At 44.5% G+C, this 16,961-nt stretch overlaps 1 protein-coding gene across 1 annotated transcript in view; it reads left to right on the plus strand.

The window, feature by feature from the left end:
- CLPTM1L (CLPTM1 like) overlaps positions 1–16,961 on the plus strand; it is a 1,829,238-nt gene that overhangs the window by 1,145,727 nt on the left and 666,550 nt on the right. The gene's annotated exons all lie outside the window — the stretch shown is intronic.

Consider the following 16,961-nt stretch of genomic DNA (forward strand, 5'->3'; position numbering starts at 1 on the left):
ATGCAGTACATTCTGATGGATACTTCTAACAGCAGATTCCTTACCCTCAAATACCAAGTTGTACTGGACGATTTTGGCAGCATTATTCCTTCACGCTGGTAGACTGCATCATGTGGCTCAGTGCCCGCTTCTTTCTATTCCAGAAGTGACAAACATAGCTTCATATAAGTGGCAACCCTGCGCCCTGTCAGTTCCTCTCATTCTATACCTTTGTGCGCGGATCCAGAGTTCATTCTCAACTCTTTCCTCGTCTTGGACATATTTTTTCTCCAAATTATTTTCCACTGAACAAGGGCTATCCTTTCCTAAAACTGCAGTGTTTATGCTTTCAAGGGACAATGGCAACGATATTTCTGTGACTGATCCCACAAGGTCTACCTCTGATGTTTGGGTTTGGCGCAGGACTCGAAGTCCTGTGAGGAGTGCACCCATATGAACCCTAAGCCTTTCCGGAAACGCAAGGTGAAGATGTGCGTGGTCGAGTCCTGAAAGAAGTCTAGCTCAAAGTCAAGGGTGTGGACCCTTTCCCACTACAGACCGTTGTCAAGGTCCAAGTCTTCTGGCAAGTCAAAATCCAAGCAGAAATACAAAAAGACCAAGCAGGATTTGTCCCAGTCCCACAATTCTCGACCCAAAAAGTCGCAAGTACATCAGTGTACATCATGGTCCCACTCTTGGTTCCCTGCTGAAGAGCAGATTCCGCAACTGATCCTGATGCACCCCAAGTTTCTACATCCGTTGGCATCATCACAATAGACCAAGGCCTTCGGAGAGGCCAATTTGTCAAACTTCCAGCACCCTTTGAGCTCCCTATGGCGCACCTTCAGACCACAAGGATCCGTTGAGTCCTCCAGTTACCGCCGATGGGTCTGCTCTTGGTGCTGTCTGTCCAGAACCCATCTCTGGTACTGCTTCAACGCTAAAGCTAACTTCCAATAAAGCACCAAAATTCTTGCAGATCCCTATGATATGGATGCTTACACCGACGCCTCCAGTGCTAGAGGTCGGATCTGTCCCTATCGTCCCCTTCAACTCAGAGGCAAATCGATCTCAGCCTCGAATAAGGTCACTTCTCGACGCCATACCGATGTATCTGGCACACATTAATTCCAATTCAGACAGAACTATGCCTCCACCTTGAAGCTCACCCTAGCGTTCCACCAACTTTTCTGTTCAGACTCTGACCATAGACAACCAGCATATGGGTTTGACCATAGTGACGAAGGGGAGTATTTTCCACAGCATTATGAGGATGTCAATTCATATCTGGATTTACAAAATGCCTGTGGGTTGCACTCTTCCCCAGACTCGCGGTTTTGGTTTCCCCTGGGCCTCTAACAGAAGAGTGACTCCTTCACTGTGGGAATGAAACAACTCAGCAGATTTTTGGGATTTGCATTTATCTGGTATAGAAGTTGAAACAATGTTCCCACAGAGATTTTACAACTTGGACATACCTGTAGGAGAGTAGGATCTGCTTCTTATAGTTACCCCCACTTTTTGCTGATGTGACCCTGTTTTCCACTTAGTCTGATTAAGATCCTGCTATCCAGGACCCCAGTGTAGCTGCTTTCTCCTCTAAATTGATTGCATGTACTTTAGGTAAACTCCAGATTGGATTCATGGGTACCCTTATAAGTTCCTAGTATATGGTATACTATGTACCCAGGGCATAAGTACCCCAGAGGCCTCTCAGTGGCTGCAGAATGTATTGTGCCATCCCTGGGACACCATTCAAAATGACACCACAGGTCTGCTACAGCAGCCTGTGTGAGGTGGTGCATGCACCCCTTACTTAGATATAGGTTCACTATATCTATCCTATATCACTGCACATATAAACCTATCAGTCACCCCTATGGAGGCCTGATCAATCCTGAAGGCAGGATGCTGGGTTTTATGTGAGAGGGTGCACCTGCATGAGCAGAACCCCTCTGCAGCCTTCGGAACCTATATTCCAGGGTTGTTTGTGATGCAGCCAACCATATATACTTAAGTGCATTATAACCTTGCGGTAAATGCTATCTTTAAAACGGCTGCATGGAAACATGTTGTGTTTAGTGTCAAACACCTTGGAATCATACCGTCACACCAGTAACTGGTGTGGGAGGTGTGATTCCACCCTCCTTAAAGGACACGTGCGACACACCAGTACACCCGGTACCAGCTTTCTTGACCCAGGCATCACAAAATGGATGCTGCCAGCCACAGTCACAAGTCTACCCCCCCTGCTGCTGAGCCAAGCTCGAGCAGGGGTAGGCTTGACAATAGGCTTGCTGTCAGAGGGAGGTGTAACCACCTCCCAGACAGGCTTTAGTGTATTGGGGCTGGGTGGGTGCACTCTGAGAGTGCTTTGATGTCTGCACTGGGGGCACATTTGGTGTCCCTGTGCATAGTCCAGCTCAAACCGGTTGCAGGAGTCACTTGCTCCTGCTCTGGCGTGAAACTGGACAAAGGACATGGGTGTAGCCACCCCTCTATCCTGACCCTCCCATAGGTGGGTCCCCAGAGTTTGTTCCACCCCTTCCTTGGGTATAAAGTAGGAACCCCTGACTACAGGACTTTAGATTTTACCTGGACTAAACTCTGCTACAGAAACAAAATACTTTGCAACACAGGAGGTCTGTGCTCTCAGCAATTCTGAGGCCTGCATCCTTCGTGGGGACCGTGCAACCCGAACCCCTGTGCACTGCGTACATTTGCAGCAGCATATGCTTTTTGGTGATCCTTGAGGCTGTGCTTTGAGCTACTTGTAGTCCTCTCCCGAGCAGTAATTCCACCGAAGATTTCCGGCCTACAGTCCACGAAGCATCTTCTCTCTGACCGCGTGGGTTGCAGTTACCAAGGCTTGTTGGTGTTCAATCCGGACACTGACCCCCCCCAGCACTCGACATCCTTCGTGGGACAGCTCACCTCTGGACTTTGGTCGTCGTCGACGTCTCCTGGTCCCCGTGGCTGCAGAGTCAAGCTTCACCTCTTCTCACCTGAAACACCCGACATCAGTGGGCATTCGCCTATCGTGCCCCTGGTCACTGTGAAGTGACCCAGACTCTGTCCCCTCTGCTTTCAGGTTCTTCTCCGCTCCAGGCTTGGATCAAACCGGACACTTTTCATCTTCCCGGCAGCAGCACTTTTTCGCATCACGCCATTGAAAACGACAAAGGTTTCCGACATCACTTGACCCCTATGCACCCGTCTCCTCTGGGATAGGTAACACGGGAATCTCGGTACTCTCAAGGGTGCTGGCCTTAGAAGCTTCTATGTTTAACTGGGTTTACATTAAATCCTCTCCGAAGTGTCCTTAATCTTTAAAATTCCAACTGCGACTTTCTCATAGGATTGTACGGAGCTAGCACGTGTGTTCCCACACTTCACCCGTCCTCCGTGGGTCCCCTGTGTCACTGCTTTGGGTGGTTCCTTGGGGTCCCAGTGATTCTCCAGTATTAGGGTGTCTTTCATAGTCACATGCCTGAATCATTCCCCGTCGTCGGAGTGGAAGACCTACGGTACATAAAAAAGCAATAATTATGCATATAATAACCAAAAAACCTTGGTAACATAAAACCAGGAAGTGAAGTAGCCCTAAGCTACAAGAAAAAACTTCCACACTTATGACTATTCTAGTCATTATGTATAGTCCAAACTGCAGCCAATCAGGCGACAGCACCCACCAGAATGTTCTCCTCAGAGGCTCAGGTTCTCAGATTTTCTACCGCACGTCGTGTGAAGGGAGTCTCCCTGAGCTCTGCTCAGTACTTCACAATTTTTTCTGGATTTTTGCTTCTCTTAAGAATGTCATCTTCTTAGAGATCTCTCTTTAGGCCTTGTGAATTTTGTGGGAAGCTCTGGCTATTTTCAGAAGACCCCCACAAGAAGTGCATTTACTGCCTTTATCCGGATCATGAGGTGAGAGATTGTAAAATCTGCAGGACCTTCCCTCAGAAGACCCTCAGAGATAGAGAAGGGCGCCTACTTCTGTGGCTACAGAAGATTAAAGACCAGGATAACCCCTTATCTGAAGTGGGAAGTGTGGACTCTGGTTCATCTATATCCTCTAGGAAGAGGATGGCTGAGGAAGATTTATCATCTCCTGGGGCTAAGGTGTCAAGAAAAGTTCAGCCCGCTAAGGGTTCTAGCTTGCCTTCTTCTTCAAAAAAGGCTTCTCCACCTTCAAAGTCTAAGCCTGTTACGCCCCCGAGAAAGACTGGAAAGTCTCTGGCGTCAAAAAGACTTCCTGAGACAGATTTTCCTCAGCAAAAAGCTCCGTCGTCGACGGCTCCTCCGTCGTCGATTATCATCGTCGACGCTACTTCTACGTCGACGGTTACCTTCTCGTCCCCGAGACCCAAGATGTTCATGTCATCAGCTTCATCTCCGTCGACGCTGGTCTCTGTTGCTGTTCGACCCATCTCGTCGACTAAGGATATTTCATCTATTGTCAGCGCTCCGTCGACGGCGAAAGTTGAGAAGATCTCGTCGACGACCTCCTCGTCGACGAAGATAGCCTCGTCGTCGACGACCTCCTCGTCGACGAAGATTGCCTCGTCGATGAAAACAGCTGCCTCGTCGACAATAACTTTCCTGACGCCAGCCCCATCGGCGACGGCACAGTCGTCGACGCCTCTTATGTCTTCCTGCACAGACTTGCAAGTTTGGTCTGCAACATCGGCTACTGCCTCCTCTGCCCTGCCTCGGCGGCTTCTTTGCCCTACAGACATGGCTCCTCATTGGAAGCTCTCTCCCCATTGAAGTTGCCTGAGCAATTACTGGATTCTGAGGAAGAAGAAGAGGAATCCGGAGAGGATGAAGGATTCCGCACTGCTAGAAGTCCATCGGAATTGTTTATAAAGTATCAAGACGACGACCAGGAGGAAGAACCTTTCCCTGAGTCTGAAGCTCCAGCTCCTGTCACGGTACCCACAGCGCAAATGCCTTTGGCCTTGCCTAATAATTTACAATATATGTTGGAAGACTATTATCGTCGTTTTCCTCCTTCTGAATCGGCGGAGTCTATTCCATCAACGCCCATGCCAAGGGTTCCTGTATCTTTTTTAGGATCTCCTAGACCACCTTCTCCAGTACCATCTCATCATTCCCATGATGCTAATACCACGGACGATGACAGGGAAGAGGGAGAAGTGGATGATAGGTCTGTTCTTTAGGAGTGAGACAAATACCAAATTCAAACTCCATCACGGTCAGCTCCAGCTCCCGTTGACTCAACTCCAGTAGATATCGGAGGTTTTCATCTCCTTATGGAGAGGGCGACAAAAAGGTTTCTCATACCAGTGGAGACAAAGAAAGATGATTGCTTTCTCTATGATTTTAAAGATCAACCACGAAGGGAAATAAAGAAAATTCCCATCATAGACTTCATCTGGAAGGAAGGGTTGAATATCATGGCAACACCGAATTCTCTTCCTGCAGTCTTGCCTCGATTAGACAAAAAATATAAGGCACCAAGCAACTCACCTGCATGCCTCATAGGTCAGCCAAAAGCTAACTCTGTCATCGCGCAAGCGGCACAGAGACGGGCCAGAAACCGCCTATAACAGCTCCGCCAGACAGGGATGGCAGACGGCTGGATTCGATTGGGAAGAAGTTTTCCACTATGGCTGCGACGACTGTCCGTGCTGCAAATTCCCTAGCCATATTAGGGAAGATATGAAAGGCAGATGTGGTTGGACATCTCCCCCTACATTAACATGCTGCCAGAACCTTCCGAGGCCTTGAAGATATTACAGGAAGGAGAGTGTACCTCTGCAGAAATCATTGACGCAGCCGTGGATGTTGCATCCACAGGATTCAGACAGCTAGCGGGTGCAGCAGTATTAAGGAGACAAGGTTGGCTGAAATCTACATCTTTTCGTCAAGAGGTCCAAACCAAAATTATTGACATGCCGTTTGATGGGGAGTCACTATTTGGCCAACATGTCATTGAGACCCTTCAGGCTATTAAAAAAGACACGGAGACGGCGAGATCTCTTGGTAGCCTTCAATTTCGCAAGTTGTCCTTTCGAGGTGCTATAGGACGTGGATCCTTCTCCAATAGGGGAGGTTACAATCAACAAAGGTCATATCAAACCTCTCAAGGTAATCAAAGATATCAGCCCTACAGGCAGCAGTCATACGGACAGCGAGGTAACTCCTACTCGCAATCAAGAAGGAAGCCCTCCTATTATGGACGGGATTCAAACAAACAACAATGAGATCCGCCACCTGCCACCATTCCTGCCGTTTCCCTAGTCAAAAGTTGGAGGAAGAATATACCACTTCTACTCGAACTGGTCCGCAATTACAACAGACAAGTGGGTTCTGGATATAGTGGCCAGAGGCCATGCTCTAGAGTTCATAAAGATTCCCCCAAACTCTCCTCCTGCTCATGTCAAGGAGCTTTTTTCCCAAATAAATCTGATGATTTGGAAAACAGCAATCGAAAAGGTCCCTCCTTTACAAAGAGGAACAGGATTTTATTCGAGATTTTTCCTGATACTAAAAAAGTCGGGAGAATGGCGCCCCATTCTCGACCTTCGGGCCTTAACAAATACCTGAAAAAATTATCTTTCCGAATGTTAACACTTCAAGAAATCCTTCAACTGCTTTCGGCGGGGGTTCACATGGCCACCCTCGACCTCCAAGACGCTTATTTTCATGTGCCAATCCTACCCAGACACAGAAAATGTTTATGGTTCAGAGTGGCTGGCAGAGACTTTCAATTCAGAGTCCTTCCGTTTGGTCTACGATCAGCACCCCGTGTGTTTACGAAGGTCCTAGCACCGGTGACCGCACACCTTCGTCTGCAAGGAATTCAAATTTTCCCATACTTGGACGACTACCTTATCAAGGCGAATTCTTTTCAAACCACAAACGCACATGTTCAGAAATGTCAGTCACTGTTCCAATCTCTGGGTGTCTCCATAAACTTCGAAAAATCTCATCTGATTCCATCACAGAGAAAGACCTTTCTGGGAGCCACATTGGACACCCAGCTGACTCACGCCTTCGTCTCAAAAGAAAGACAACTCAAGATCTGCAAACTAGCTCGTTTATTGCTATCAAAAGAGTGCGTTTCAGTCAGTTTGTACAAGTCTTTCCTAGGGATGATTTCTTCCTTCATCCCTTTGATACCCAACTGCCATTTCAGAATGAGACAATTGCAAAAAGAACTCAACCTTCAATGGTTGCAGATTTCGGGGTCTTTCGACGATATCGTTCGCATCACTCCTCGGATGCGAGAAGCCTTCCTTTGGTGGACTGAAATAAAGAACGTAAGAGAAGGATGTGCATTCCTGGTCGAACTGCCGGATTTCACTATAACCACAGATGCTTCCCTCGAGGGATGGGGGGGGCGCACCTTCAGGGGATGACGGTCAACGGCAAGTGGAGCATCCAACAAAAGAAGTGGCATATCAACCTTCTGGAGTTGCGAGCCATTTTCTTGGCCCTGAAGTCATTTCGAACCGTCATTCGGGGAGCCTCAGTACTAATTCGAACAGACAATACAACAAGTATGCATTACTTGAACAAGCAGGGAGGGACGAAGTCAGCCCTACTATCTCAACAAGATCAAGAGATCTGGGACTGGGCGATTCGTCACAAGATCAGCCTTTCAGCTATTCATGTTCCAGGAGTCTCCAATGTTCTAGCGGATTCCCTCAGCAGGTCAACAATATCCATTCACGAGTGGGAGCTACATCAACCAACTTTAAACCGAGTCTTTTGAGAGTGGGGCCACCCCGATCTAGACCTGTTTGCAACCAGCCAGAACCGCAAGTACCCATCCTTTGCAAGTTGGGTTTCCCACAACGACTCATGAGGGAATGCGTTTTCGATGAATTGGTCGCAGATATATGCCTACGCCTTTCCTCCGATTCCGTTGGTTCCACGAGTTTTCCGCAAGATCAAGAAACAGCCTTGCCGCGTGATACTCATTGCTCCCAGATGGCCTCACCAATACTGGTTCACCGAACTTCTCCTCCTCTCGGAGTGCGATCCCATTCGGTTTCAACCAATACCGAACCTTCTGTCCATCCAGAACGGACGGATCTGTCACCCGGACCCAGCATCTTTGAGATTAGCGGCATGGCTCCTCAACACCTTGAATTCGCACACCTAAATATTCCTGTGGACTGTCAGAAAGTTTTAGCTAATGCTCGAGCGCCTGCTACTATTAAAACATACAAGCTAAAATGGAAGAGATTTTGCATAGGGTGTCAATCTGTCAATATACACCCGATTCATGCAAAACCAGAACACATTTTGCTGTTCTTTCTTCACTTGGCAAGATCGGGCCTCTCCCATTCTACTTTGAAAGTGTTCTTGGCGGCGATTTCAAGGTTTCGGCAGGATGGATCTAATTCTCTTTATTCATATAGTCATTCAGCAATTCTTCAAGGGATTGTTTCGGATGTTTCCCCCTATTCGATGTCCACCTCCATCCTGGCATCTTAATGTAGTGCTTACACAACTTATGCGGCACCCCTTCGAACCTATTCATAAAGTGGACTTAAAGTTCCTTTCTTGGAAAGTTTCTTTGCTATAGGCTCTGACATCAACAAAGAGAGTCAGTGACATTCAAGCTTTCACAATTAATCCACCTTTTCTTCAATTTACCTCAGGATCAGTGGTGCTACGCACGAATCCCAGCTTCATGTCAAAAATACCTGCCGAATTCCACCTTAATGAACCAATAATTTTAAAGACATTCTTCCCAAATCGGCTGACAGCTGCGGAAAGGGCCTTGCATTCCCTTGACATCAGAAGATGTCTCAAGTTCTATTTACAACAGACTGCAACAATCCGTAAATCAGACCAACTGTTTGTGGCCTATGTTAGATTACGTCAAGGACATTCTGTTTCCAAACCAACCATAGCTCGTTGGATTTCTGCTGCAATTTGTCTATGCCATCAACAGGCGGAAAGACCTTTGCAGGCAACACCAAGAGCGCATTCTACGAGAGCAATTTCTTCATCTACCGCTCTCTTTGCCGGTGTGCCTCTCCATCAAATCTGCAGAGCGGCAACTTGGTCCAACAGACACACTTTTACCAAGCACTACTGTTTGGAGGCCTCAAGCGTTGCAGATGCGTCAGTGGGACAAGCTGTTCTCCGCAATCTTTTCAAATAAGGTGAGCCTCTGTTCTCCCTCCTCCACTGTGCTCTTTTTTATAAGACGCTTATTACATACTGTTTCTATATCTTGAAATTGTTTTGCATATGTTGAACACAAATGTAGGTATGTAGGATTATGACAAATTTGGTACTTCATTGCATGATATATGTATATACATACAGTGTTTATATATATATATGTATGTATATATATATATATATATATATATATATAGAGAGAGAGATATATATTTACTATGATTCAAGTGGTGCCTTATGAGCATTATGTTCTGTACTGCTATCTACTCTGATTCAGGCATGTGAATCTAAGAAAGACACCCTAATACTGGAGAAGAACAATAGTTACTTACCTTTAATCGGTGGTTCTCCAGTATTGGTGTCTTTCATAGATTTACATGCAACCCACCCACCTCCCCTCAGAGGCTGGTTTAAGCTGTTATACTTTGGTTCACTCCTGTGCGAGAAAATCTGAGAGCCTCAGCCTCTGAGGAGAACATTCTGGTGGGTGCTGTCACCTGATTGGCTGCAGTTTGGACTATACATAATGACTAGAATAGTCATAAGTGTCGAAGTTTTTTCTTGTAGCTTAGGTCTACTTTACTTCCTGGTCTTATGTTACCAAGGTTTTTTGGTTATTATATGCATAATTATTGCTTTTTTATGTACCGTGGGACTCCCACTCCGACGACGGGGAATGATTCAGGCATGTGAATCTATGAAAGACACCAATACTGGAGAACCACAGATTACAGGTAAGTAACTATTGCTCTTCTACGTGCTCTAGGCACTGTATCTAGTCAAGTCGTGGTTGTTGTATTTTTCTTCGTAAATGGTTCGGTCTCCCCCTAGAGCCCGCTGTGTATTGTGCTATTTACTGTCGTTCTAGTGATTTAATATTGTGTGGTTTGTTCTGTAATCTCATAAAGAGGTTAGTAGAGAGTGTTTAGTAATACATACATATATTTGATATATTCCTTGTGTGGTTCTCCTTTCGTTTAGTCATTCAGGAGGTTATAATCTGATAAACCAAGCTGCTTTACATTCCTTCGAGACTTAGCCTGAAGGCAGCTCTCCATAGCTATCACTAGGATAGCTTTCAATAAAGGTTGTCTTTAACCTAATCATCAATAAGGGTTGCTTGGACTGGTTCAAGGTGCCCATTTTAATTAGTGGTCATCATACACCAGGCCAATTTCTCACAATACCTCATCTGAGGCTTTACTTCCATTTAATAAGACCCTGACTGACACCCTAAGTCTTTTTCTTGCCCACCGGTAAACAGGCAGATTGCCAGTTGTCGCAGGCTGGCGGTGGATAACCCTGACATTTTGATACAGTATTGCATAGGATCTGCTTCTTATGGTTACCCCAACTTTTTCCTTGATGTTACACTGTTTTTGACAATTCTGACTGGGACCCTGCTAACCAGGACCCCAGTCTATCTACTTTCTCCCTAAAATGTATTGACATGTACTTGGGTACACTCCATATTGAATACTAGTGTACCTTTAGAAGTCCCTAGTATATGGTACCCATGTACCCAGGGCATAGGTCCTCCAGAGGCCTCCCATGGGCTGAAGCATGTATTATGCCACCCATGAGAGGCCATGCAAAATGGAACTACAGGTCTGCCATTGCAGCCTGTGTAAGCTGGTGCATGCACCACATACGATAGATATAGGTTTACTATATCTATAGGTCACTACACTTAAAACCTGTAAGTCACCCTTATAGCAGGCCTTAACAATCCTGAAGGCAGGGTGCTGGGTTTTATGTGAGAGGGTGCCCCTGCATGAGCAGAGCCCTCCTGCAGACTTCGGAGACCATTATCCCGGGTTGTCCGTGACACAGCCAGACATATAGGTAGAGGTGCATTATAACCTCGCTGTAAATGCTATCTCAAACGGCTGAAACAAAACATGTTGTGTTTGCTATCAAATACCTTGGAATCATACCTCCACGCTGGTAACCGGTGTGAAAGGTATGATTTCACCCTCCTGACGCAAGCTTCGTGGGTCCCTGGTCTTCCCGGTACCAGCCTTCTCGACCCGGACAGCACAAAATGGTTGCTGCCGACCAGAGACACATTTCTGCCTTCCTGCTGCTAAGCCAAGCTCATGCAGGGGAAGGCAGCACATAGGCATCCTGTCACAGGGAGGTGAGACCACCTCCCAGACAGGATTTAGTGTATTAGAGCTGGGTGGGTGCACTTCCAAAGTGCCTGAAAGTCTGCACGAGGGGCACATTTGGTGTCCCTGTGCATAGTCCAGCTCAAGTTTAGATAAAGAACAATAGCAAACTACTAATTAAAACCATCCAAAGTGAGCCAGGCGCAACTTTGCAAAACAGGACAGAAAATTCAACATAACTCAATGTTACTTGATAAGCAATATATAATTATTTATTGTTTTTTTATACAAAAATAGGAATGGACCATCAATAGGAATAAACCATGAATAGAGAAAAACGGTGATGTAAATATCCTATTCAGAAAGCACAAAATGTAGATCTGGTATAAATTAATTTCCAGAAAACAAATGTCACACGGTCAATATAATGGTTGATGGAAACATAGCGGCAGATGGAGACGACGCGCGTTTCGGCTGAATTGCCTTCATCAGGGGACCGTCTATTGAATAGAAATAGAAGTTCAGAAGACGATATTCACTTCTTGGTCGCTAAAATATAGCTGTTGGTATTAGGGACCATCTAAGAACATTTTTTGAGTGTTAGTGGAGTTCTTGAAGTTTACAGAATCCGCCAGTTTAGTAAATCTGCCTTTACATAGAGGAAAATGAGTCTACAACATAGGTAAGATGTAGGTCTAATCAAACCAAGGGCTATGAGGATATTCACAAGAGAGTACTTTAAATTTTAAAGATGTATTCAGATTACAGCCCTTATTCTTTTAAGTTTTATCAGGAACCAGAGAGTTCTTCTGGAGAGATATCTTAATGAGGCAGAGCAAAAGGATGAAGGCGGGAAATCATTACGATACGGCTTATCCAATGTACCGACGTATAATGAATGCAAAGACGCGCGTTTCGGCTGAATTGCCTTCATCAGGGGACCGTCTATTGAATAGAAACTAAAATGAAAATAAAACAGCACAGATTGATGCAGAGAAGATTGTATACAAATATACAAATTTTGTAATTACATGTATACATTTATACACCTGGCACTATATTGGTCGATAATTTTTAAAAACACAACCCAGTGATTAAGTATTGTGACAACTTATTAACATCGGCTAGTAATACATAATTTCAAAATAGACAAACCACATCTATATTTACAATATAAAACACACAAAACTCAATAATTGGAATATTGTCAAAAAATAGTCCATACAAACTGAGTAGTGACAAAGGTTGTTACTTATGTTTCTTCTCAAATCTGGCAGAAAGCTATATATATTTTGTTGAACCAAGGGAGGAAAGATATAGAGTGGTAGAAGAAAAGATAAAAGAAAATAAGTAAAGTAACCTAACCAAATTATGTAAGTGAAGACTTAATAGACAAAAATCTAATAAAATATAAGCTTAAGACTATTCGTTTTAGAAAGTAAATATTGGGAATACCTGTTCAGATACAAATAATAGTAATAAGCAGTAATTAGGTCAATAGTGATCTGATGTCATTTGTACAAAGCTAATTCATCCATTTACTTACTAGAAGTTCAGAAGACGATATTCACGTTAGTGGAGTTCTTGAAGTTTACAGAATCCGCCAGTTTAGTAAATCTGCCTTTACATAGAGGAAAATGAGTCTCTATGGAAAAAATAATTGTTATCACTAAGTTTTAGTTATGATTGTTAGGCAGTGGTCTCTTTTAGTCATTGCTGGATTTTATGAAGATACTCACACAACATAGGTAAGATGTAGGTCTAATCAAACCAAGGGCTATGAGGATATTCACAAGAGTACATCTGGAGAAATAATATAAGAAAATATGTATAAACCATTTTTTGTTAGAAAAAGTCTAAATTAACTAATAAAGCAGAGAGATTTGGTTTGTATGTATTAATACAATATACATAGGATGTTCTTTCAACTATTTACGCAAATCTTAAATGACCTATAGTTATCCAGTTTGCAAACAATAAGTATTTTTCACAAAACATATATACTAATATTGACGATTGAATATCTGAGAACGCTAATTTTTTAAAAAAACCTCTTAAATGTTATATTCTCTAAAGGTTAACTACTATGCAGAGATGAGACTGGTATACTTACTAAATTTTAAAGATGTATTCAGATTACAGCCCTTATTCTTTTAAGTTTTATCAGGAACCAGAGAGTTCTTCTGGAGAGATATCTGAACAAAGCCATAATTCAGATAGTATAATGTTAATATAGGCAAGAAACCCATACTACTCTAATAAAGTCTCCTATGTTCATAGTCTTACCTTAATGACGCAGAGCAAAAGGATGAAGGCTGGAAATCATTACGATACGGCTTATCCGATGTACCGACGTATAATGAATGCAAACCTCACTGCACTGAGCTTTCATTTAAATAGGGTTTGAGAAGGCGCAAAAATTGAAACTGTTGGATCTGTAAGCCAATAGAAATGGCTTACATTAGCTTGCATGGATCTGTAAGCCAATGGGAATGGAGATTCAAACTGTTGGATCTGTAAGCCAATAGAGATGGTTTACATTGGCTTGCATGGATCTGCAAGCCAATGGAAATGAAGATTCAAACTGTAGGATCTATAAGCCAATGGAAATGGTTTACTTTGGATAGCATGGATCTATAAGCCAATAGAAATAGAGATACTAAGAGTCAATTGGAAGTCAGGCAAAAAAAGAAATAGACAAGACTTATTTAAAATGTATAGATAATCGGTGATATAGTGGATAGATAAATTACCCAATCACTAGTTTAGTGATTAAATAATATATCCTATATTGCTGAAAGGAAAACGATATTTTAAACGCAAAACCCAAAAATAAATGCAGGAACAAATAGTTATATCACTGACCACCAAGGGGCTCGAACCAGCGGTACCTAAAGATGAAAATGACAGGCAGTAGCCTTAACCTCTAGAGCTATACCCATAATTGGAAACTTATATCAAATTTCTAGCAAAAATTCAAACTATTGGATCTGTAAGCCAAAGGAAATGGCTTACATTGGCTTGCATGGATCTGTAAGCCAATAGAAATGGAGATTCAAACTATTGGATCTGTAAGCCAATGGAAATGGCTTACATTGGCTTGCATGGATCTGTAAGCCAATGGAAATGGAGATTCAAACTGTTGGATCTGTAGGCCAATGGACATGGCTTACATTGGCTAGCATGGATTTGCAAGCCAATAGAAATGGAGATACTAAAAGTAAATTGGAAGTCAGGCAAAAAACGGTTTTTCAAATGAGGAAATAAACAAGACTTATTTAAAATGTATAGATAATCAGTGATGTTGTGAATAGATAAATTACCCAATCACTAGTTTAGTGATTAAATACTATATCCTGTATGGCTTAAAGGAAAACGATATTTTAAACGCAAATCCCAAAAATAAATACAAGAACAAATAGTTATATCACTGACCACCAAGGGGCTCGAACCAGCGGTACCTAAAGATGAGAATGACCGGCAATAGCCTTAACCTCTAGAGCTATACCCATAATTGGAAACTTATATCAAATTTCTAACAAATGAGTGTTGCAGTGGATTTAATTAAAGCTGGAACATAGATAGAGGTAGCCGAAACTAACCGAAAGCCAAATAGCTAAAGTCAATAGGAAGCTAAAACTAAGTATGAGTAAAAATATTAGTTGGAAAAAATTTTTTTTTGTAACATTTAAAAATACTAACAACCTCAGGGTTCGAACTCGCGATATCTACAACAACCGTAGACATGCCATGGTGTTAGCTTCTTGAGCTGTATCCATAATACAAAATCTAAGTCCAGAATGGACACTTAGATAAATCAGTTGAATTGGTGAGAATTGGTAGTCCAGCTCAAACCAGTTCTGGGAGCTGTTGGCGCCTGCTCTGGCGCAAAACTGGACAAAGGACATGGGTGTACCCCCCACCCCCCCCCCCTCTGAATCTGTCCAACCATCTCCCTTAGGTACAAAAGGGCTTACCTGGCTGTAGGACCCGAGATTCGACATGGACAAGATTCTGAACAAGACCGTCTGGACCTCGACTTGGCCCGACTTTGTCTCCCTCTCCGCCCAAAGTATTGTCTGTGCCAGTGCACCATACAGGCTCTACGCAGGGCCTGTGGAGTTTCAAGGACAACTGAAGTATCTCCCTTGGGGTGAAGGAGTCACTCCCCTGGATTTGCAGGCACCGTAACGCAACTTACCGGTCTGCTGATCCTGCGCTCCTGCCAACTCCGAAGGCTCCAGCAACACAGGAGGTGGGTTCCTATGTTCCTAGAGGTCGAGCTGCCCTCTCACCAAGTTTGAGGCCAGTATCCCTCGTGGGGACTGCGTAACCCGAGCCCCTGTGCACCCCGTACATTTGCAAGTGCATATGCTTCTTGGTGTTGCCCAACTTCGTGCATTGTGCTGTTGATAGCCCCAACCTCTGCGCACATTTCGTACCAAGGACTTTGGCCTCCTCGCACTCTGTGCCCTGCAAGCTGTTTTATGAAACTGCTAAAAGTCCCCTTGCGACTCCTGTGCATTAGGCCTGTGAGTCCATTTGAGGGACAATCTTGATTTTCTTGGGCTCCCCTGGTTGCTCCAGGCCTACTCTGACTCCCCTTGCTGTGGTGTGTCCTCTGGTCATTGCTGGGCCAGACTGTAACCTTTCTTGACCTTCATGGGTTGCCGTTGCCAAGGCTTGTTGGTGCTCCTGCTGGACACCGACCCCCTCAGCACTCTACATCCTTCGTGGGACAGCTCCTATCCGGCTCCTGGTCGTCCTCAACATATCCTGGTCCCTGCAGCTGTAGAGTGAAGGTCTCCTTCGCCCCTGAAGCACCCGACATCGGTGGGCATTCGTCTACCGAGCCCCTGGTCACTCCTGGGTGACCAAGACTCTGTCCCCTCTGCTTTCAGGTTCCTTCTATCAAGAATCCACCTGTGGATTCCACTGGACACTTTTCTTCTTTCCTGCAGAGGCATTTCTTTGAAGACTCTAATTGAGAACGACAGTGGTTTCAGACGCCACTTCAACCCTATGCACCCGGCTCCTCTGGGATAGGTAACTCTGGTACTTCGGTATTCACGGGTGGGGTGGCTCTCCAAACTTCCAAAGGGTTTCCACTGGGAAGGGTCCTTAAACTTTAAAATGGCAACCGCGACTCTCCCATTGAATTGTACGTAGCACGCGGCCGTGTTCTCACACTGCACCCGTCCTCCGTGGGGTCCCTTCTGTAGTAGGGGATCTCTGTGTATAGTCATAATCTAGTGAGTAGTCCCGCCCATGTGCGTGGACCCCGGAGCAATAAAAATAATCTCTTAAGTTGTCAAGTCATGCAGACCTGCATCTACACTTAAGACAGAATTCAAAGACAGATAATGCAGCCTATATCTACAGGCTACACTGTCCAGTACTTCAACTAGAAAAAATTCCACCAACATCCACAAGCAGCATTGCCTGCCCAGCTTTTTCCACAGAGAAAAAAAACTGCCTCTACCAGCAAAAGCCTCTGGAATGATAGAGAGGGAGGAATGGACAGACAAGCCCCATAGGCTGCCATTATGTGGCTCAGAACAGGATACTGTGCCTTTAAGAAAACTTTCCAGAACTTTTCCAGTATCCCAGAATGCACAGCAGGTCCCTTTTACTTTCAGTTCTTTTTTCCGGCTCCTGCTAGCAGGACCCTGGAGCATTGAGCTCTCCCTTTTCAAGGGT

Source organism: Triturus cristatus, chromosome 5_1, assembly GCF_964204655.1.
Source record: "Triturus cristatus chromosome 5_1, aTriCri1.1, whole genome shotgun sequence".
Taxonomy (NCBI): domain Eukaryota; kingdom Metazoa; phylum Chordata; class Amphibia; order Caudata; family Salamandridae; genus Triturus; species Triturus cristatus.